The sequence below is a fragment of the Nipponia nippon genome, unplaced genomic scaffold, assembly GCF_047370975.1.
Source record: "Nipponia nippon isolate SJK-2023a ecotype South Korea unplaced genomic scaffold, ASM4737097v1 scaffold_36, whole genome shotgun sequence".
Classification (NCBI taxonomy): Eukaryota; Metazoa; Chordata; class Aves; order Pelecaniformes; family Threskiornithidae; genus Nipponia; species Nipponia nippon.
The window spans coordinates 2,578,251-2,601,192 of record NW_028262354.1 but is presented as its reverse complement, the minus strand read 5'-3'; the positions used below and the strand labels follow the sequence as shown (position 1 = coordinate 2,601,192).

The 22,942-nt window shown below is 62.4% G+C and overlaps 1 protein-coding gene across 1 annotated transcript in view; it reads left to right on the top strand.

Moving 5' to 3' along the window:
• Positions 1 to 3,345: 3,345 nt before the first annotated feature.
• Positions 3,346 to 22,942, top strand: part of MEF2D (myocyte enhancer factor 2D) — a 98,629-nt gene continuing 79,032 nt past the window's right edge. The window contains exon 1 of the mRNA XM_087772208.1: positions 3,346 to 3,769. The gene's annotated coding sequence lies outside the window, so the exon portion shown is untranslated. The remainder of the gene's footprint in view (positions 3,770 to 22,942) is intronic.

The following is a 22,942-nucleotide window of genomic DNA, read 5'->3' as shown; positions in this document are numbered from 1 at the left end:
TGATTATATCTCTGAAGGAATGAATCGGGATCAAGCTGCAGCACTCTTCCAGTTTTAAAATAGGACCGGGCTGCGGTTAACCTGTCGGGTGCCGCACCGTCCTCAAGGACGCGGTCCCGGGCAGCGGCTGGTGCCCGCTACCCATTCCCACATTTTTGTTTTTAATTTTTTTTTTTTAAATTCTGGTTACCATATATTTTTTTTTTCTCCCTTGCCTTCAGAGGAAGAACTGGTGCTTCTCTGGCTACGGCTTGGTGCGGTTTGTTTGCCACCAGCCACCTCCCACAGCAGCCCTTGGCTTTGCTGAACAGCGTTTGACACCCTGAAACCGTTTATTCGTGATGTTTCGGGGACGGAGGGGCAGCAGAAGGCTCTGCACAACGATGATAAGCCCCAGCTCTTCGGTAAGCGCACGCCTTGCATCGGTCTCGGCACAGGCTGGAGGCGACTCAGTGTTGCTGTGGAAAAGGTGATTTTTTTTGGCTCACGGAAAGCTGTGCGGTGGCCAGCCGTGACTCAAAAATTGGGTGCTGGCTCTTGCCTCCTACCCACGCCTTTTGAAGAGGAGGATGGAGGGGGAAATTCAGCCCTGGCAATGCCGAAGGAGGCCCGGCGCCTTGCTGGGGCTGAGCGATTTCCCAAGGCAGCTCCACTAGATGTCATTGCAAGCTGGGGGAAAGCGGCGTGGCCGTGGCCAGTGGGAGCCCAGGCACCGGCCGTGGGTGCTGCGCCGTGCCGCGCGCTGTGGGTGCTCCGGGCACCCTGCAGCATCGTGGGTACCGGCAGCCTCCCGCCGCGGGGTCCTGGATGCGACCGCGCTGCAAACTGGCGTGGCGTAGCCCCGGCCGGAGGGATGGATGGGGCACACCGATCCGGGCCGCGCCGCCCAAATCTGGGACAAAGTGAGCCTGAGGCAGGCAGGGGAAGGGGACTCGCCCTTGCACGCATGGCGCCTGGCCTCTCCCCTGCCCTGTGGGCTTTCCCCGGGGCACTGGGCTTGCTGGGGGCTGCGTGGGGCTTGCCCAGCCCGGGACAGCCAACTCAAAATGGGACGGGGAGGAAGGGCAGGTCCTGCCCCAACCTGTTGCAAAAACCGTCCTGAAAGGTGGTGTTTGGGGATGGGGAGAAAGGGAGAGATTTGGGCTCCCCCTGAGGCTCAAATTTCACCTAGTCCAGCTCCAGCGGGTCCCATCCAGTGCCTTGCACCCATGGACGTCCAGCATCTTGCACCCATGCACCGTCCAGCACCTTGCACCCATGGACGTCCAGCGCCTTGCACCCATGCGCCATCCAGCGCCTTGCACCCATGCACCGTCCAGTGCCTTGCACCCATGGACGTCCAGTGCCTTGCACCCATGGATGTCCAGTGCCTTGCACCCATGCGCCATCCAGTGCCTTGCACCCATGCACCGTCTGGTGCCTTGCACCCATGCACCGTCCAGCGCCTTGCACCCATGGACATCCAGCACCTTGCACCTATGCACCGTCTGGTGCCTTGTACCCATGGACATCCAGCGCCTTGCACCCATGGATGTCCAGTGCCTTGCACCCATGCGCCATCCAGTGCCTTGCACCCATGCACCGTCTGGTGCCTTGCACCCATGCACCGTCCAGCGCCTTGCACCCATGGACGTCCAGCACCTTGCACCTATGCACCGTCTGGTGCCTTGTACCCATGGACATCCAGCGCCTTGCACCCATGGATGTCCAGTGCCTTGCACCCATGCACTGTCCAGTGCCTTGCACCCGTGCACCGTCCGGTGCCTTGCACCCATGTGCAGTCCAGCGCCTTGCACCCATGGATGTCCAGTGCCTTGCACCCATGCGCCATCCAGTGCCTTGCACCCACGTGCAGTCCAGCACCTTGCACCCATGCACCGTCCAGCGCCTTGCACCCATGGACGTCCAGCGCCTTGCACCCATGCACCGTCCGGTGCCTTGCACCCATGTGCAGTCCAGCGCCTTGCACCCATGGACGTCCAGCGCCTTGCACCCATGCACCGTCCGGTGCCTTGCACCCATGGACGTCCAGCACCTTGCACCCATGCACCGTCCAGCGCCTTGCACCCATGGACGTCCAGCGCCTTGCACCCATGCACCGTCCGGTGCCTTGCACCCATGTGCAGTCCAGCGCCTTGCACCCATGCACCGTCCGGTGCCTTGCACCCATGGACGTCCAGCGCCTTGCACCCATGCACCGTCCAGCGCCTTGCACCCATGGACGTCCAGCGCCTTGCACCCATGCACCGTCCGGTGCCTTGCACCCATGTGCAGTCCAGCGCCTTGCACCCATGGACGTCCAGCGCCTTGCACCCATGCACCGTCCGGTGCCTTGCACCCATGGACGTCCAGCGCCTTGCACCCATGCGCCATCCAGTGCCTTGCACCCATGCACCGTCCAGCGCCTTGCACCCATGGACGTCCAGCGCCTTGCACCCATGCACCGTCTGGTGCCTGGGGCCACGTGCACTCCCTGCGTGGCTGCACGCATCATGCTTGCGCTCAGTCCCCTCGCTGGCCTCCCAGGTCTGCACTCTTGCACCCAGCCGCGATCCAGTGCCCCTGGCTCCGCAGAGGAGCTGGCGGCTGTGCCGGAGGGTGCTGGCGAAGGGGCCGTGCCCCCAGGTGCTGCGAAGCCCTTTAGCAGCACCGGCCCCGCTTCCTCCAGCCCCGCTCCCTCTCCCTCGTTACTTAGGGCCATAATTGCCTTCAGGAGCATAAATGAGCTACCAGATGGGTGGGCTTTAGAAAAAAAAAAAGAGGAAAAAAGGGCATTTGAGAGGGTTAACAGAAGTGTGCGTGTAAGTTTATGCTTAAGTATATGTGTGTGTGCAAGAGGGAGAGAGAAATGGCGCAGGGTCTGGGATATGTGTTAAATATTTGAACTGTAATCGGGCTGGCTCCAGGGCATCGGAGAGAAGCCCTGCAGCCCGTGGCACCGGCGTTTGCAGGAGTTAAGGAGATTGGAGGCAGCTGCCCGGTGTAATCAGTGGGGATAGGTGCTGCCAGGCCCCCCCTGGGGCTGCTGGGTCCGGGGTTTCCCAGATTTTGGTAGGGAGAGGTGAGATCGGATGGAGGAGCACAGGAAGGTTCAGGGCTGGGAGCATCGTCTGCCTACTCCAGTAGGCTCGCAGGAAACCACAAACCCAAGAAAAGGATGAAAAGTTGTTAAACTGGGCTCAGAAAGCTGCTGCTGAGGGTCCTGATGCCACAGCTCGGGGGCTGCCTGGCCCGGTGGAGCGGGGGCTTGGTGCTGGGCGGGCTGGCTCGAAGGCAGCGCTCCCGGAGAGCTGCTCTCCCCCAGCGTCACGTGCCGCGGCGATGCTAATCCCGTTTTGAAAGCCCGCGCCCTACGCTGCGCCCGCTAATCCCCCTCGCTAAGGCGGCTGCGGGACTCGGGCTGCGGCGCTGCCTCGGCAAGCCCCGGGGTGTCCGTGCACCTGTGGCCCCTCCACGGGCGCAGCCGGCCGCGGCCGCATCCTCTGCCTGCTCCTGCTTCAGCCTTGAGGATGCTCCTGTGCTCCTGTGCAAAAGGGTGCTGAGTCCCGGACCCCCCTCCCCAAAACGCGCTGTTGGATAGAAGCTGACGTAAAAATCAGCAGGGCTGGGCCGTACCGGGTGCATCCCAGCCCCGAGGTCAGGACATCCCAACAGCCCGGGAAAGCACCGCGGCTGCCCGGGAGGAGGGATTCACCTTACTTGGCCAACCTGGCTTTGGCACGGCCCCGATTACTCAGCGCACGAAGACCTCGCCTGCAGCACCGAGGAGGTAGGTGAGCGGCGCGAGCCTGCCCGCGTCGGACTTGGGGTTCAGCACGGGTTTGCTGGGTTCCTCCCCAGAAGCAGCCGCCTTCCCGGCAGCACCGGGAGCTTTGCAACGCGGCTCCTGCTGGGATGGCGCAGGCTTCGTGTGCTTAAGAATAATATTGTTGTTCCCTTCCGATGGTAGCAGCTTCCTCGTGGGAGAGGGGAAAAAGCACAAACCGAACTGGGGAGAAAATAAGAGGGGAATGTTTGCCGACTGTCTGCTGTGTGTTGTTGCTGTTTGTTGTGTTTCTGCGGTTGCTTTGGCAACCCCGGGAAGACATGCCAGGCTGTAGCATCGCGGGTACCCGCGCTCCGCGGCGAGGAGCCGGGGCTCAGCTCGGCAGGGTGAAGCTGCCGGCCCGGTGAGGACAGGGGCTTTGGGGTGGGGGGGATCGATGGGGTGACATTTGTGGCATTTGCACCCTGCTCAGCTGCTGCCCTCCTGGGTGAGCCTGGGACAGGCGCTTGCTTTGCACCCCTGGGCCACGGCATCCTCCGAGAGCGACCTGAGACGAGCAAAGACCGGGTGGCTTAAGGGTCTGATGGGTTACCCTTGTCCGCGGGGAAAGCAGCCGGCCCCGCTGTTCCCCGGGAGCCTGGGGAGCCTCTGGGCTTATCCCCTTCTGTCTTGTCCAGAAGAAGGGGAGCAAACCAGCAGTATGGGGGGGGGGGCGGCTGCTGCTGTGCAGCACCGTGCGCAGCTCGCAGGAGGGGCTGCGAGGGCGTTGGGTGCCGTACGTGGGTGCCCCCGCGTCCGTCCAGGTCAGGAGTCATCCCTCTTAGATCGGTGCACCAAACCGTGGCCTAAGGCAGGCAGGGTTCGATTGCTTTCTATCTCCCGTAGCTTCGTCTCCTGCTTTGCCGGCTGGGCAGCGCGGGGTGGAGGTGGCTGCTGCCTGTGCGGGCTGGAGCCGGGCTCCCGAGGGGCAGGTTGGGACCGGGGTGACCAGGGCAGGGGAGCGTGGCCGAGGAAGGGAGAGGGGCCACGAGCGGGCTCGGGGAGGACAGCGGTGCTCGGGGAGGATGGCGATGCTCCCAGAGTCCCTCGCTCCCTCCCGCAGCCCCGGGAGCTGCGCGAGCGCTGACATCCGTCAGAGCAGGAGCCGCGTGTGCCTGCGGCATCCCCAGGGCAGAGCAATCAGGGGGTGGGCGAAGGCTTTGCCCCTGGGGGCCAGGCACCGCGCTGTGCAGCCAAAGCAGCGCCAGAGCTGCGTGTTAACTCTTTGGGGGGCTGCGGCAGGAGAACCGAGCTCCCCGGAGCCTGCAGACCCCGCTGCTTTGGGTCGTTATTCCTGCGAGCCAACGGTTCGGGGGCTCGGTTGCTTTCCAGCCCGCTTTGCACAAGAAGTGGCGGCGTGGAAAGGTTGCAGCCTGTCGCTGGTTAGAAGTGCCAATTTAATTAACTGATTTAATTGCCGCATCTCCAAATGGCGCTTGTTTTAACTGAAAGGAGAGGCCTGATGAGGAATCCTGCCCTGAACTGGAAGCTGACTCATTCTCCTCCCAGTCCCGGGGTCAGCACTGGATTGCAAATAAACACACCAGATTCCCACTGCTTGGTTCTGGGAACGTGCTCCCGGCCCCGTGCGGAGGGCAGGGACCCGGGAAGGGGCTGGGTGGCCTCCTGCCTCCCGCTGCACCCTCCCACCCCCGGGCCGGGGGGGCTTCGGTGGCACCTGGAGCCATCTGGGAGGGGGAATAAAAACCCCGGGGGCTGTAGGGGTGGTGAAAAACCACCACTTTGCTCTGATGAGGGTCTGAAAACTCCCAAAGCACAGAGATTCACTGCCCTGTTCCCTCTTCCAAATGGAGAGAGCAAGGATCAGGCCCCAGCTCTCTTGCGCCCGTGCTGTAGCTACGCGGTGAGACCCAATTCCCGTTTCCTTTGCTTCCAGCTCTGCGTAGCCCCGTCCCCTCCTCGCCGTATGGTTTCCATCCCATCTCTGGGTGCAGCTTCAGCCCAAGCCTCAGGAGCAAGGAAAACTGCAGCAATAAGAGGACGGAGCTGGGACTTGAAGCCACATCCGACTCCCAGGATGGGGGGGGGGGGGCAGCACTTTCCACCCCAAAAAACTCCCTGTGTGGGGCTGAGCAGACCCGGGAGCCAGGCGTGAGTCACCCCGTGCGGCTCCGGGGCGAGGCGGGAGTGACCTTGTGCCGCTGAGCCAGCGTGGGCCGGGGGCCGTGGCCCCACCAGCCCTGGGAAGGGGAAGCTTTTGCTCAGCACGGGTGCTCCAGGGGAAAGAATGAGCTCCGGGGCTGAAACCGCCGGCCGGAGGGGACCGGAGCCACAGGCAGGAGGTCAGGGAAGGTCTGGGGTCTGCCCTGTCGCCGAGAGCCAGCGTGAGGGCTTGCTGGAGCAAGGAGGCAGGATTTGGGCACTGCTGGCCCCTCCGCCCGCCGCGCTGGGCAGCGTGCCCCAGGGCTCGGCGAGCGGCACGCCGCGAGCCGCCGCGGGACAGGACTCGCTCTCCGTCTGTCTGTGAAACTCCTGGGGGGAAAAAATAAAAAAATAAATCTCTCTGCTCTGTTCCTGCCACCCTGTCCTCAGCCTTGGGATCCTTCCCGGCTGGCGCTCGTGAATGTTTTCCCCCCGTCAACTTCTTTTGCTTGAATCAGAGGACGTGACTCACCAGGAGGAAAGAAAGGGCTTGGGCGAGCTGCGCTCCAGCCCGCGAAGGCGACACCGGGTCCCTTTCGGTGCAAGGGCCGATGCGACGCCACGGCAGCGGCGTTGCAAACCCCCTTGCCTGCGAGGAGGCAAACCCTGGGCTGCCGTTCCCCTCGTCCCATCGCTGTCCCCTCCCTGTGCCCGGCCCAGTGGGTGCAGCAGAGTGGGAACTGGTTGAGCCGGTGCACCCCGTCCCGGCAGAGAGGGGAGATTCCTCTGGCGGGGGGTGACCCTCGGGGGGGCTGCAGGACGCGCCTGTGCCTTCATCACCGGGGTGAACATCGCACCCCCAGGGGATGGGGTGCCAGGGACGTGCGTCACCCTTCCCAGGGGACCGTCGGAGGGGAGGAGCAGGCAAAAACCCGAGAGCGGCAGGATTGTGCTTTGCTGCGGGGGGGAAGATGGAGACAATGACTCCGCGGTGGGTTTACCCCTCCTGGCACTGGGTTAGGGGAGCAGCCGAGCAAGGGAGCCAAATCTTGGCTGGATTAGTTAAAGAGATCAAGCAGCCGAGGGATTAGGGAGTCAAGAGAGCCGAGCCACCTGCGGGGGGGGGGAAAACCTATGGAGAAGGATATGCCGGAGCTCCAGAGAGAGGTGTGCAAGGCCTGGGCTTTGGAGCGATTAGATAAGTGAATCAGGGCCTCGGAGCGATTAGAGAAAGAAATCAGGTTTTACACCAATTAGGTAAAGTCCCCGAGCGATCAGATACAGCGGTGGCTGCAAGGAAAGGTCTCCCAGCGGTCCTCGGTACAGATAGGGCTGAGAATTGATTAGAGGAGCATCAGAGGCTGAGAGCAATTTGATAAGAAAACAAAACAGTGGATCAATTAGCCTGGGAAAGAGGACGAGGTTGGGTGATAACGAGAATCGGGGAGCGGAGGCGGTAAAACCGACCCCCACGGCTCCTACCATGGGGCTGGTGGAGCTGCTGGGAAGGGAAAGGATGGGAGGGGGGGAAAACGGTCCCAGCCGGATCCTCCAAGGGCTGTGGGGACCTGGGGCACCAGGCTGAGTTTAATGGACTATTTCAGCTTGACATTAGCACGGGTAAATTCCCAGCCTGGCCTAAAGATGAGTTTATTGTTGGCCGTGGCTGGTGCGAGCCCCCTGCAACTCAGCGTGGGATGCAGCGAAGCGTCTGCAGGCGCTGCTGCTCCGACCGAGGAGGCCTTGCTCCTCCAACCACGGGAAGCAGCAACTTCTTCGTTTCAGAGAGTTTCTTTTTTAAAAGCAGGTTTCGCTCTGGGCTCACACCCTCGCACACCTGGAGCGAGTTTATTCCCTGGAAATGCAGTTATACCAGGGTAACTCAGACCCGAGTCCTGTCCCAGATGCTCTGGGAGCTTTCAGATATGGGCGCCAGGCAAGCAAGCAATTAAGTAACTCAACGAAGCCTTGAAATAATTAGACCAAGGAACGCAGCGCCGGCAGATGAGTTTAGTGAAGAAATGGGAGTGTTGGAGAGACGGAGATGAGAAGGGTGATCAGGTCTCGGCACAATTATCTAGAGAAAGTCTGCTCCAGACTGATTAGAGGAAGGGAAAAGAGCTTTCCGGGCAATTAGGTGAGGGAAATCAACTCTGGGCAGGAAGAAAATAGAGTATGGAAGAGATTGGGGTGGGAGATAGCGAGTTATCTCTGCTCCCGAGTTAGACAAGGGAGCTCGATAAGGGCTTTCCGCCGCGGAGGCAGAAATGAGGATTAGGGGGGATTAGGGAGCGGAGGTGGGTGTGCAGCGGGCGCCCGGTGCTGGGAAAGAGGGAGTGGGGAGGGAGGTGGCAGGTTGTCCCAGGGACCGAGCAGGAGAAACCGAGCCCCGCACCTGGGCAATGGGAGGAATGAAATCCTGGGATCAGGGCTAACACAGTAAAATGGGGGTCCTGGCCCCAGCGAGGCAGCGGGGAGCAGTCGGGATGGCCGTGGGTCGGAGCGGGGAAGGGAGTCGGGCGTTATTTCCAACCCACCACGTGGCAAGATCCTGCCTTAATCTGGAAAACGGGATTAGTCCCTCCTGCCCAGGGATGTTAAGAGCCGCAGGTACTTTCTGCGTGAGTGACTTTGGCTTTAGGGCAGGGGAAGCAGCGGGAAGGGAGCGTGGCTGGGGATGAGCAGCCCCTGGGATGCGCCCCGTGGCACCCAGCGTCCCCGGCCGAGCCGATGGGAGCACGCAGACGGTCGTGCAAAACGGGGTACCCGCAGCAGCAAGCTTTACCCCAGGTATTGGGGTGCTGAGCCACCGTGAGAGAGGTAACAACGGTCGGCTGCAGCCCAAGGTCGCGTCGCAGGTCAGCGGCAGCTGCAGCTAGAAACTGCCGAATCCTTTGGGAACGGATGCATTTGCTATTTAATTAGCCTTGACTGCTGCTGGAGCAGATTCTGCTGGTCTTTTCTTCTCTGAAGCTGGCCCCAGCTTGAATTTGCAGGGCTCTGTAAGGCCAGGCTCCTTGCGCTTTTTTTTCCTTCTTTGCCTTTTTTTTCTTTTTTTTTTTTTTTAAATTCTTGCACATAAAAAAGGAAAGCGGAGGGAGGGAGCACAGCATCACCCGAGGCACATGATGCTGACTGGTGTTGCTGGAAGGGGAAGCTGTGGTTTGGCTGCCGGGTCATATTTTGGCCTCTGGAAATGACCCTCTTGGAAAGATAAGCCTTCTCTTGCCAAGCTCGGTCAGGGGACTCGTGCAGCCCCGGGGAGAGGCGGCAGCGTTGGTGGTGGGACGACTGGAGTGGGAGCCAGGGACCTCACAAGCAGCGACCCAGGGCGATGCTCAGACCCTGGGCGCTGCTGCACCTCATCCTGGTGGTGTTGGGACTCAGCCCCAGGGCGATGCTCAGCCCCCGGGTGCTGCTGCACCACATGCTCGCAGCGATGGGGCTCAGCCCCAGGGTGCTGCTGCACCGCATCCTCGCAGTGACGGGGCTCAGCCCCAGGGCGATGCTCAGCCCCCGGGTGCTGCTGCACCACGTCCTCGCAGTGATGGGGCTCAGCCCCAGGGTGCTGCTGCACCGCATCCTCGCAGTGATGGGGCTCAGCCCCTGGGTGCTGCTGCACCGCATCCTCGCAGTGATGGGGCTCAGCCCCAGGGCGATGCTCAGCCCCAGGGTGCTGCTGCACCGCGTCCTCGCAGCGATGGGGCTCAGCCCCAGGGTGCTGCTGCACCGCATCCTCGCAGTGACGGGGCTCAGCCCCAGGGCGATGCTCAGCCCCCGGGTGCTGCTGCACCGCATCCTCGCAGTGATGGGGCTCAGCCCCAGGGTGCTGCTGCACTGCATCCTCGCAGTGACGGGGCTCAGCCCCAGGGCGATGCTCAGACCCTGGGCGCTGCTGCACCTCATCCTGGTGGTGTTGGGACTCAGCCCCAGGGCGATGCTCAGCCCCCGGGTGCTGCTGCACCGCATCCTCGCAGCAATGGGGCTCAGCCCCAGGGTGCTGCTGCACTGATCCTTGCAGCGATGGGGCTCAGCCGCAGGGCGATGCTCAGCCCCTGGGTGCTGCTGCACTGATGCTCGCAGCGATGGGGCTCAGCCCCAGGGTGCTGCTGCACCGCATCCTCGCAGTGACGGGGCTCAGCCCCAGGGCGATGCTCAGCCCCCGGGTGCTGCTGCACCGCGTCCTCGCAGCGATGGGGCTCAGCCCCAGGGCGATGCTCAGCCCCTGGGTGCTGCTGCACCGCATCCTCGCAGTGACGGGGCTCAGCCCCAGGGCGATGCTCAGCCCCTGGGTGCTGCTGCACCACGTCCTCGCAGCGATGGGGCTCAGCCCCAGGGCGATGCTCAGCCCCTGCGTGCTGCTGCACTGATCCTTGCAGCGATGGGGCTCAGCCCCAGCTGCTCAGTTCACACCAGGCTGTGGGGAAGCCGGCTTCCATGCCTTTCCCCACCCGAAACCATCCAGTCTTGGAGGCGACATGCTGGAAAACAAACGCCAAGTGAAGCCAAGCACCCTTGCAGGTCATGGAGCTTTTTTAAATTTAATTTTTAATTTCCTTTTTTTCTCCTGATTTGCTCTCGCGAGGTTTCGCCGCAGCTCCCGGCGGCTGACTGCGAGTGATGGAGAGCAGAGCCGGGGCCAGGCGGGGAAGGTCTCCTGGACACTCGTCCCTCCCGGGCGTCACAGTCCTGCTTTTAACAGCGGGAGGGAGGCTCTGACATATCTCCTTCACCCTTTGGCCTCTCCGCTGAGCTCGCCGGGTCGAGCCTGGTTTCTGTGGGGTGACAGCGTTATCTGGGACACAAGTAGAGCCAGGCTCCGCTCTGGTCCCTGTTTCTTCGCTGGCGGTGGCTATCCTCAGGAGATAGCAAGGCAAATCGTCCCCCTGGGGCTCCGCGGGCTTTGCCTCCCATCAGTAGGAGGGAAACAGGGCTTCATGGTGCGCTACAACCCAGCCAAGCCCCGAGAGAGGCGTGCGGATCCATCTCTCGGGGGGCCTGAGGGTGCATCCTCCGCCCAATTACGAGATGCTGCTTTTGTTCAAACCCTAATGCGGATTTCAGTGTTTTCATGATTTTTTTAGATTTTTTTTTTTCCCCCCCCTTTCCAATTCTGATGAAAAATGTATTTGGGGAAAATAGAAATATTTAGACATTTCCCTGACAGGCAGTAGAGCTGGAAGGGTTCTGAAAGATCTGCAGTATGGCATCGTGCACGTGCGCGCTTATGAAACCTCAGCACAAAGAGTCGGGCTCGGGGACGCGTGCGTCCTCGGCAGCCCTGCTCCGAGCTGCCTCGCGAGCCCCGAAGGGTGGAATGGGGTGGAATGGCGGTGCTCGCTCGCCATGGGGCAGCCTCCTTCCAGCAGCCCAGCGCCGAGTGGCCTTCAAAAGCTAGATAAGAAAATGGGTTTGAGCTGGTTTGGGGGAGGTTTTTGAATATATATATATATATATATATATATATATATATATATATATAAAAACCCTACAAATGTCATATATACATATAAAATATATAAAAATATTTCTCATATGCATATAAAAATATATTTTACTTTATATTGTGCATCTGTGGGGGCTGGAAAGGGAGCTGGTGTTTGTGGTTCGTACCAGCCGCCCGTTTTCCCGTCCGCAGGGCTCGGCGGGGTGTCTGGGTGCAAACAGTGGCTGGGCCATTGGTACCCTGAAAGGGCCAGGGAAGAAGAGCATCCACAGCCCCGTGATGCTGCAGGGACCCTGGGGGTGTCAGTGAGGGCTGCTGGGGACAGGGCCGCCCTCCTCCGTGCCGTCGGTCCTGGGATGAGCCCAGAGCTCCCTTCCCAGGAGGCAGAAAAATCCCCAGCCTCGAAACTTGCCTTCCCCACCCCATTTTTCTCCTGCTCACACCCTCTGGTTTTGGTCTCGGGGAGATGTCAGCCGCAGAGAAGGGCTGGCCGCGTTGCCCCGAGCAGAGGGCGGCCACCGCACCCTGCACTGGGGAGGGGACGGTCCCCATCCTGCACCCCGCTCCCCTCGTCCCAGCCGCCCAGGCTTCACCCCAGCGCTTTCCCTAATTCCAGGGGGGGCAGAGAGCCTCCCTCCGCGCCCCGGCAGGGCTTCGCCTTCCCTGGGTCCCCGCTGCGTGACCTCCCCGGCCACGGATGCCGCGTGCATGGTGGCATCTGTGCAGCACCGTGCGCGCGGGGCTGCCGAGCTGCGCCCTGCGGAGCGAGAGGGGCTGGAGGTCCCTTTGCTTCGACTCAGAAAGAGGAGACCTCGCAAAGGCGTTTTCCTGCTCCGACTTTCAGGGAGGGTTTTTGCAGAGGTGTTCAGTTGCCCCCTCCCTCCCCGCCCTTTTCTAGCGTGTTGCTGGGGCGGGGGAAATAAAAGCATTTAAAGAGTTTTGTGGCTGCAAAAATCTCGGCTGCTCTGGCTGACACGCAGCCTCCGAACGAGCAGGGTGGGGAGATGCCGGGGCAGGGCTGTGGCGGTGCGCCGAGGCCTCTCGGTCCCCAGCCCCTGCCTGGTGGGAAGAGCGAGGCAGGGCGAGCCGTTCCCAAACCACCCCGCTGTCCTCGTGTCCCTTCGGGAGAGGACCCGGAGCCGCAGTTTTGCCCCCCAGCCATATCTGTTCTGCCTCAGCCGCCCTTGCTCTGGGGGGCATCCCACTGCGAGGTGAGGGGCTGGACACCCCGACAGACCCATGGGGACGGGAAGGATGGAAAGGGGAGGCGGTGCGACCGTGGGATGGGGTCTGCGAGTCCACCTCCTTCCCCATGAGCCGGGTTGGGCTCGCTCAGAGCACGTGCATCCTCGGGCCGTCCAGCCATCGAGGGTGTCGAGGCAATTTTGCTCGCCAGGGTCAGGGCGGCAGCGGCAGGGGAGCGCTGCAACGGTGGTTTTCCCATCCGTCGGCGCTGGTTTCGGGGGTCAGAGAGCGGTGCGGGGGCAGCGGGCTGGTGGGAGCGCCGGGGCTCGCTGCCCCTTCCAGCAGCCCCCACGTACATCCCGGCTCCATCGTTAGCCTGACCCCTGATTACACTCCGCAGGCTCTGCATCGCTGCTGTTGCCCCGGCAACGTGTCGTCGCCACAGCAACCGTGACAACCTTATGTTCATTAATTTAAAAAGGTTCACAGTGTAACAAATGAAATAGTTATAAGCTTGTCAGGGTGTTAAGGAGCAGGGGCTGACAACTCGCCCCCCCGCCCGCGCCCGCCGGAGCAGCCCAGCCGGGCTCTGCCTCCAGGTGCCCATCCCAGGCCCCCCAGCCCGGCTTCACCCCACCGTCCTTAATCGCAGCAATTAGTTTAGATGAGTTTTTGAGTTTTTGGAGCATCCCGGCAGTGCGGCATCGCTCGGTGACCTCCCCGGGGAGAGGCAGAGGGGGTGCGCGCGACCAGGGGCTGGATGCAGGCGCGGGGTCCGCAGCAGACGGGGCTTTGCGGGGTTCGGACCGCAGACGCTCCCTGCGTTGGGGCAGCTGCCCCGCGCCGTGGCTGGGGTCTCGTACAGAGCCGGGCTTACCCCGCCGTCCCCCCCCGGAGCGAGCAGGGGGTCTCTCGTAGAGGATAATTATTTTCATGCAACCTGTAGCACTTTAGTATCTGCGCTATTAAAATTAATATCTTTACCTTTGTACCCAAACTGGCCAAGAGGCGGAAGATGAACAGACCAAATACATGACTATATATATATATATATATTTTGTTTCCTTACATGTTTTCCATGTTTTGAACATGGACAGATCACAGATACCCTGAACAGCCCATACCCTCAGCTGCTGGAAGTTAATCCCGGCTGGCTGAGCCCAGCAGCTGGGGTAAATCAATGTTTTCCTTGAAGTCCCTGGGCCAGGTTGCTGGCAGGTCCGAAGAGGCGGTGCAAAAGCGAAGATGATAAAGCCATGGCTGTTGATGCCAGTTGAGTATCTGGCTCTTACTTCATTAGGTGTGATTTTGCTGAAATCTCAGCAGACTTCAAGTTGACCGTAACCCTTTAATCTCAAATAAAGGCCATCCTCCTTTTGGCTTTTTGTAAGTGGAAACATGAAAGGAACGGGTTTTAAAAAAAAAAAAAAAATCTCCTGCCATTGCGATTCCACTCGGCGAGCTGAGAATAAGGTCATTTTTCAGCGAGAAAAGTGGCCGTTTTAGTTAAAAATAAAAACGGTGAATTCTGGGCCGGATCCATTCCTGGTGGAAGCCGGCGCTGGGATGGCACCGGTTTTTGCTAGCTGAGAGCCAGCGTTTCCCGGCTCCGACGGCTCGTGCACGTGGTCCCTTGCGCTGGCAAAGCGTCACCCTGGGGACCAGGTTTTGCCCTCGTTTCAGCCCCTTGAGCCGCTCTCCTCGTGCGCGAGAGGCGGTTACTGCCGTGGGGTTGCTCCCCCACCGGTTTCGACGCCCAGCCCCGCTCTCCCCATCCCCACGGCCGTCCCCGCAGGCAAACGAAGCCCAGGCAGGAGCCGGTGTCGGAGGATTCGTGCGGCAAAGGGGGGTGGCAGCCGCTGCGGCCCTGCTCCCTGCCCGGTGCTTCGGGGCTGAGCAGCCTCCGCAGGCAGCAGCGGGAAGAGAAATCTGGTGAGCACCCGCGGGTGCTCGTCTCCTCGCCTTCAAGAGATCCTTCAAAATCTTTCTCAATAATTAAACAAGCAAGGCCTAAAAATAGCACCGAGATCTACTATATGTGGCAGGATAATTTAAGGGGAGAGCAGGGAACAAAATGTCCGCTGTGTCCCAACCTTCCCCCCGACGGCTCGGTGGGCACCGGACGGGTGCAGGGAGGCTGCCGGGTTTCGGGAGCAAGGGTCCGGCGGTGGATGGCCGGGATGCCCTCCAAAGCAGCCGGGCTTGGGGAAGTTTTGTTCCCTGGAAGAGGCTCTTTGGCAGTTTTTTATGTCATGGTGGATTTTGGAAGGGCATGGCAGCCTCGGATGGGGGTCCCAGGCTGTAGTGAGGAGGGGACCCATTCGGGCAACCCAGTGTAGCTTGGAGGCTTCTCCTCCGCTCCAGGCACTGGCAGCAGGCACCCCAGATCTACCCCAAAATGAGCCGGTGGCATGGTTGACCACCCAGCCTGTGCTTCAGATGCTGCCGTGTATGGCAGCCCAGGAATAGCATCCCCAGACGCGGCAGCCTGAGCCTTAAACCCCCGCTCTCCCAAGCCCTCACTTATCTTCAAAGCTCTCCGGCATGAAAGCAGGTCTGCGGTGGAGCAGATAAGCCCATCGCCTGGAAGGTGAAGGCGCTGCTCGAGCCTCTGCGGGGCTCCTCGCGGGGAGGGCTCTGCCCCGTGGGGTGCGGGGACTGGGGACCGTGCCCGTGCCACGCTGTCCCTTTGAGGGGGTTTAAGCACAAACCTCGGTCTCGGGAGGAGCGAAACGGGACTCGGTGTCAGCGGTCCCAAGGCACAGCGATGTGAAACGGGGCTGCAAGTGCCACTCAGAGTGTAATTAATTATTCCGGCTGTGAGACGGCAGGGTTAGCCGGGCTGCCGCGCCAGGCGCGCCGCGAGCTCGCAGCAAGCTCTTCTTGCAGTGCAGAGGAGCCCATGGGGAAAGGGAGCAGGGCTGGACCCCGTGGGAGCGTTGGGATGCCGGGAAAGGGGAGAAGGGGAAGGGACTGGGAATGGATAGCAGCCCCAGGGGCAGGGCGAGGGAGGGAGCCAGCGTTGCTGCCTCTCGGTCCCCGTTTGGGGCACCCCAGGACCTGCCCGCTCCCCAGACGGGGTTCCCGGCCTCCCAAAACTCCCTCGCAGAGAAAGGCAAACAGCTCAGCCGCGCATTGCATAACCGGGAGAAAAGGCGTCCGCCGGAGCCGAGTGGCTGCCGGCCAGCGTTTGGCATTAAAGTGGAGCAGAGGATACCGGGAGGGGAGCACGGATTAGGCGGGGAGGAGACGGGATCAAGTGAGCAGCAGGCAGGGCAGCCCGGCCGCTGCCTCGCAGGGGGTCCCGCACCCGAGGGCCACGGCCGGGAGGGCTCCAGCCTTTTTTCGCGGTGCGAAGCACGGCGGCACGCAGCCGAATTCGCGGTGCAGAGCCCTGGCCACCTCCCGTCTGCATCGAGGCTTGGCAGCGCTGAGATGGGTCGGACCCACGGGTCGGACCCGCGGCTGGGAGGCTGCTTTGACTCACTGGTGATAAGGACCTCACCCAGGAGAGGTTTTTTTGTGTGCGCTGGGCTCAGTTTGTGCAGGTTTAACTGGCTGGGCAATGGGGAAGGTGCTGGGCCCTTTCATTAGGGCCAGGCGTTGCGTGCAGGCATTGCAGATAGTGTCTCAAGGAGGGTTGCAGGAGGGGAACGGCATTGTCGTGTACAGCAAAGAGGTCCTGGCTGCAGAAACCCAGATCTTTGCTTTCTCCAGGCTGCAGAGCATGGAGCTGCTCTGGATCTCGCGCTCTGATTCAGCAAGATGTTAAGGCTTGTAACTTTTGGGAGTTCCTTGAAATTGGGCTGCTCCCAGTCAGCAGCTACTCCCACACACGAGGGATATGCACTTGCTCGGGGAGCCTGCTGAAGCTCTGCCCCGCCGGCTGCTGCACCAGGAAAGGGAGAACGGAGCCGCAGGTTTCTGCTTTGCAAGGAAAAGGAGACATCTAGTTAATTGGAAATTGCAAGATGCTCCACAGTGTTTTTCTGCCGAGATAGACGTTTTCACAGCCTCAGTCAGCTGATAAGATGCATGCTGGGCTTAACCCTTGGGGGTGCTAAAAGCCGCCTCCCTTGCCGATAAAACCCCCAGCAGCGGCAGTCAGGGGATGCTCTCGCTGTGCCCGCTCTGCCCCAGGCGCTGCCGCTGTCCCAGTTGGAAACCTCCAGCGTGGACCAGCAAAGCTGCTGCCAGCTTGGGCTGAGCTAAGCCCCGGCTGGGTTTGCTGCCTGCAAAGCTTTTGGACGTTTCCCGTCAGGGTTTAGTCCCGGCCGTGACCCCAAGGAGCATAAGCCGTGGTGTGCGGAGCCCATACCGCGCCATACGGCGGAGGGGCGAAGGCAGCAGCGTGCCGGCGGTGCCGGCAAACGGTCCTGACCAGTGGCCGGGCTCAAGCCAATGCTTTGGGACAGCAGTGGGATCCTACCCGCCCCGCCCCCCGATTTATTGTGGCTGGTGGCCCAGTGGTCTCCAGGCTGGTCCAAGCCTCTAGCCAACCCTGGTAGCCCAGCTCAGGAGGGGGGCACCCTCCCTTTGCGTTGGTGCCCCGAGCCGGGTGTTGGAGAGGGTGAGAACGAGCCGTCCCTGCGGCGGGTCCTCGGGGACGCTCGCACAGGGCTGCCACCGCCTGTCCCCCCGCGAAGGGGCGGCCCTGACTCCGACCCTCTCTCGGCCGCAGACGTTCTGCGGGACTTTGGGCAGGACGCTGAGGCTGGCTGCCTTCTGCAACCTGCTTTTTTATTCACATTTCTTTTTCCCCCCTCTCTCATGGCGGCTCCTGTTCGAGGGCTCGCCGTGATGGTTCCCACTCACCCATCTGTCTGCCTTCGAAAGCAGAGCGTTTCACGGGTCTGGCTGCGAGCGCGGCAGCGCAGGCGCTGCCGGCGGCACCAAGCAGGGGCTGGGGATGCTCGAGGGGAGGAGGTTCGGGGCTGTGAGTTTGTGCCCTGGGAGCTGAAGGGCAGCACATTTGCACTCAGCTTTGCATCAAAATCGGGGTCAGAGACAGGAATTTCTGTCCCCCACGAGCCTTGGGGTGCCAGCGCCGGTGGCACGCTGCCCAAGCTTCCCGGCCTTGGGTTGAGGATCAGGGCGAATCCCGTTTTAAGGCAAAAGGTTATGGGCGGGAAGGAAGCAATCATAAAGCAACCACCACACGGTCTCCAACCGCACATGGCTTTGGAACAATAAATAGAAGGGAAGGGACAAAAATAGCCCCCAGGCTTGCAGTGTGGACACAGAGAGGAAGCAGGGCTGTTTCGGAGCTGGGGGGTTGCTCTCCCAACCCACCCCGAAGCCCTGAGTCACGGGGAAGTTGATGTCCTGCAGCACTGCAGCTGCAAGACAACATCCAGGAGCAGAAATGATGAGCGGGCGTCAGGGAAGGCACCTGAGCCCTGGCAAAACTCGCTGCACCCCACGCCTGAACCCTTGCAAAACTCGCTGCACCCCACGCCCTTGCAGAAGTTTTGTGCTTTCCCTGCGTGCAAACCCTGTTTCCAGGACGCAGCCGAGCTGCACCTTAATTTGGGCACAGGCAAAGCCCAGATAGAAAGGCGCAAGGACTGGCCTGGGGTCTGGCAGCCAGGAAAAAATTCCAGGAGTCTGGCTCTGGCGTTGGGAGCTGGGGCTGTGAGCTTGCCCGGCTAACGCAAGCTGCCTTCCCTGGCTGCCAGCGCTTCTGGTCCGCATTTGGGGTGGGTTTGGAGAGCGGCGGGGAGGAAGGGAGGATGCAGGCACGGACCTGGAAGCAAAATGTTTTCACGCTCCCATGCAAGCCTTGCTACGGGAGAGGAAAAGCCTCATCTCAGCCCAAACTGCGCTGCTTCTCCCCGCTTCACCCTGGGGTGACACCAGGAGACCCCTCCCGGCTGCGCCAGGACCTCGGTGCAATTTGGGGGGGGGGTACAGCGGGGTCTGGGGGGACAGCACCCCCCGGCAGGGCTCCCGTGCCCCCCTCCGCTGCCGGGGCGCGCAGCTGGAGTCCTCGCAGGGCCCTGCCGCTTTAAACCTGCCTCTCCCACGTGCTGTCTGGTTGTGCTGGAGACGGTGACGCAGGCAGGACGTCAATGGACGCTGTGGGAGAATTTAGACTTGGAGAGGAAGGGGGGCAGGGAGGAAGGGACCGTTTGCAGGGAGCAGGGGGCCGCGGGGCCGGTGTGGGTGCACGGCCGGGGCAGGAGGGACCTGCCACCCATCCTGGCAGGGTCCCCTGGGAGCATCGCCGGTGGCTTCGCTCCATGCAACGTCCCCCCCTCCCAGCAAACACTGGGGCCTCCGCCAGCTGCGAGGGCAGATAATCCGCCCGCAGCGTGCCTGTGGCGGGGTGGGCGGCGTGGGGGGGCCGGGGTGAGCCACGTGAAGGCGACGCTTCCTCCCCACCCGCACGGCCACCCCGCCTCGTCACCGCACGTGTGCCACCCTCGTCCTCCCCGCGGGTCAGGTGTGCAGCGAGTGTGCCAGCCTCTGCGCTGCACCGTGCCCTGGGCACGTCACCCCGCGGGCAGGAGGGTCACGGGTGCTGCAGGGAGCGGGGGTGGCAGGGACCCTGGGGTGTCACCGGGGCTGTCCCTCGGCTCGGGGCTGGAGAGCCCGGATCGACCCCCTGCGCGCATCTCGCTGCACTGCTCCGGCTCCTCTCCCCGGGTCGGTGTTTGCTCCCCCGTCCCTGGCGGTGGGCTGTGCCACCGCCGAGGACATCGCCACCCACCCACAGGGTCAGGGTCCCGCTGACGTGGGGCTGGCAGGAGACCCACATCCCCCTCCTTGCTTCAAGCCCTGCAGCATCCCAAGGGCGCCGGCATTGCCGGGGGACGTGCCGCCGGCGGCGCTTCCACGCCAGCGAGCGATGAGTTGAGGCGCCGACTTTGATTCCTCGCCGCATCCGACTCCGATCTTTTTTAAGAGCCAAACTGGTCTCCCCAAAACCAGCTCGGGAGCTCTGCTCCCGCTCGGCTCGGAGGCGGAATGGAGGCAGAGAGCGCCCGAAAGTCACGGCACGGAGGGTAGAGCTGCCGCTCGTTGGCACGGGACGCTGCTCTCGGCCTCTTGGCTTTGAAACCAGCCTTCAACCAGCTCCGCTCCCGTCTTCCCAGTTCTCGGTGCAGGAAAGGAGCAAATGCTTTCCCCACTTCAGGTTTTTGGGTGTCATATATTTTTTTTAATAGCCTGAGGGTGTAGGTGGCTGCACATCTTGGAAGACCCAGGAGTCCTGCCTCCTACCCGCTGGCACAGGGCAAGGGAAAGCAATTTCCACTGTCAAGAGGCTGCGTACCAGCTGTACGAAGCCATCAGCCTGGTGTGGGAAGGGAGTTACTCAGCATTTGGTTCCCAAGAGAAAAAAAAAAAAAAAATACAGCTTAAACTGACTTTCCAAAATACTTTGAGGTTCATAGTAATGTTCTCGTCTTCGTCTCATAAATATCCTGGATTGGATCCTTCCCTCGTTTCCACGCCGTAGCTCGCAGAGAGGCACCGGAGCTCGGCTGCTGCGCATTATTACGACTATTTTTATTTTTTATTTCTTTGGATACATGATCTCAGCTGATTGGAAAACAAACCCCAGAGAATCCTTGAGGAGAGACTGCAAACAGCTCTTGGTGAGATGACTAATCCCATCTCTATCTAAACCAACAGGGTGCTAAAAATAGCCCTATTTCTAACAATAAATATAATACAATAACTATCTGACAACAAACAGCCCCAAAAAGCCAAACACACTGAAAAGTCCACGAGAAATACATATTGCGATGGGGGAAGGAGCCGGCAGGGAACTGTGTCACTGAGTCAGAGGGGTGACGGCGGCCGAGGTGCCCGTGCCGCTGGCGATGCTCGGGTTGGCTCCGGCCTCTCCGTTGAGTGCCTCTTACCTCTTGCCCCAACGGAGATAGTCGTGGTTTTGCTTAATTTGCCCCACATTAATGCGGGAAAGGCGCACGAGCCGCGCCGCGGTGTGGGGCGCACGCACCAGACCCTGAGAAAGCCCAGCCCAGGGCGGCCGGCTGCGGCCTCGCCGCCATCCCGGCCCCGAGCATCCGCTGTCCCCCCGGGAGCCCCGGCGTGGGACCCCCTTCCCCAGCTCCGGGCTGCAGGTCCGCTCGCCACCCGCCTTTCCCCGCAGCGTTTGCTCCCTGCCGGTGAGCATCCCCACGCCACGTGCTCACCGCACACCTCGGATAATTCGCCGCCTACTTTCCACGCACCGGGAGCCTCCTCCCACGCCCAGTGTGTTGCAAAACGTCCCCCTCGGCTGAGTCACCGGCATCGGGGAACCTCTTCCTCCCCTCCCGGCCTGGGATGGGGCTGGAGGAAGAGCCAGCCGCGAGGAACAGCCCCAACGGGAGCACACCCCAGCCTCCCAAATCACCCCAGGCCTTTGGGGAGGTCATTGGGTTTTTGGGGTTTGTGCAGCACCTTGTGCCGCGGGGGAGCCAGGAGGCCGGCGCAGGGGACCGTGCGCCGCTGCGAGCCGGGTGACGGTTATGGTTACAGGCATGGTCTTGGTAAAAATGCAATGGCTGGCTCTGCTCCCCCGAGCCCGGCAACTCCCCTGCGGCTGTTTTTGTGCTTCAGGGAGCGCCCATATTCTCAGTGCTCCAGCCGGACGCGACCCAGCGGGGCTGGGACACCCTCGTCACCGGTCCCCAGCCCCCTCACGCTGGGAGAGCGGCCGCGTGCGTGACACAGTCATCGCTCAGCATCCCCGTCTTCTGGGGCATCGGGCTCCCGCCAGACTGGCTGGCTGGCTCCGTGCCGGCTGTACAGGCAGGTGGGCTGCACGTCCGCCGGTCAGGGGGACCCACGAACCATCTCCCGGGGAGGCTCTGACCCCTGGCACAAGCTTGCTGCGCCGGGCGCAGCCCCACACCAACTTGATTTTTATTTTTACTGCTTTCTGTGGCACACGGGAGCCTGCTCAGGCCCGCCACGCCACATGCGGCCCTGGGAAAGGAAAGCCTGCGCCCCATGCTGAGCCCGTGCCGAGCCCCGGCTGTGCCATACGGCACTTCTCCGGCCAGCGCTCGCCGGCCGGAGAGCTCATCCGGTGGGAAAACCAGCACCGGGCCCAGGGGTGCAGGCGGGAGGTCCGCATCCTTCCAGCCACCGGCCCCATCCGCATCCCCAGCCCCGAGGCTGCCGGCACCAGCGCCGCCCTGACGCCGCGGCTGCGCGGCACCAGACAAGGCGGTGAGATGGGGACAGCACCAGGTCTGCAACCCCCTAAAAATCAGAGTCCTGCCCCAATCCACAGCCCCAAACAGCCCTGGCGCAGCGCGAGCGCTGCAGTGGAAGTCGTCGTTCAACAGGCTGGATTTCTTGAGGGTAACCACAGAGCAATTTATTCGGGTTGAAGCTCCAGAAGCCGGAGGAGAGGGAACACAATGTCCCAGCCTGGAGCTGGGCCTGGGCGTTGCGGCCCCGCAGCCACGGAGCGCAGGAAGCCTTTCGCCATGGCTGGTCGGTGCCGGCGGTGTGCGCTCGGCTGCGTGTTCATGGCCCCGAGGACCTGGTGCTGCGGGGAAGGGCTGGGGCAGGGCCGGCTTCGCGCCGATGTCCTGCGGGAGCCCCACGCCTTGGAGACGCAGGAGGCGAGAGCAGCCCCGCGGCACGGGGCGGCTCGTACCGGGGCAAGCCGGGCGGCGTTGTGCCCACGAGGGCTCTGTGCTGGTGCCAGATCCAGCATCCCTACCGCAGAACCGGCCCTTTCGCCGGGGCGAGGGGTGACTAAGGTGCCCCAGCGTGGCTTTTAGGAACAGGTGCCAAGGCCAGCCCTGGGGTTCAGGGCCGGGACGGTGCCACCCGCACCCCACCGACCCCACTGACCTGCGCCTCGTCCCCCTTACGGGAGCTCGAGGCAAAACCCCCCCGTCCCCCCGGCGCGGCGGCACACGGGGGATGGCGGAGCCCACATCTCCCCATCCTGCTGCTGTGGGGAAGCACCGACACGAGTGGGGCCGCGCCGCTCAGCACCAAACCCTGAGGGGGGGTCCCGGCTCTCCCCCACTCCCGCCCTGGGCTCTTCCCCCGCTGGGCCCCAGCTCTGCCCCCCCCCCCAGCCCCCGGCTCTGCCCCACTCCAGCCCTGGGCTCTGCCCCCCAGGCCCCGGCTCTGCCCCCCCCAGGCCCCGGGCTCTGCCCCACTCCAGCCCCCGGCTCTGCCCCCCCCAGGCCCCGGCTCTGCTCCCCCCCAGCCCCCGGCTCGCCCCCCCAGGCCCCGGCTCGCCCCCCCTAGGCCCCGGCTCTGCTCCCCCCAGCCCCCGGCTCGCCCCCCCAGCCCCCGGCTCTGCTCCCCCCCAGCCCCCGGCTCTGCTCCCCCCAGCCCCCGGCTCGCCCCCCCCAGGCCCCGGCTCTGCCCCCCCCAGGCCCCCGGCTCGCCCCCGCCAGCCCCCGGCTCGCCCCCCC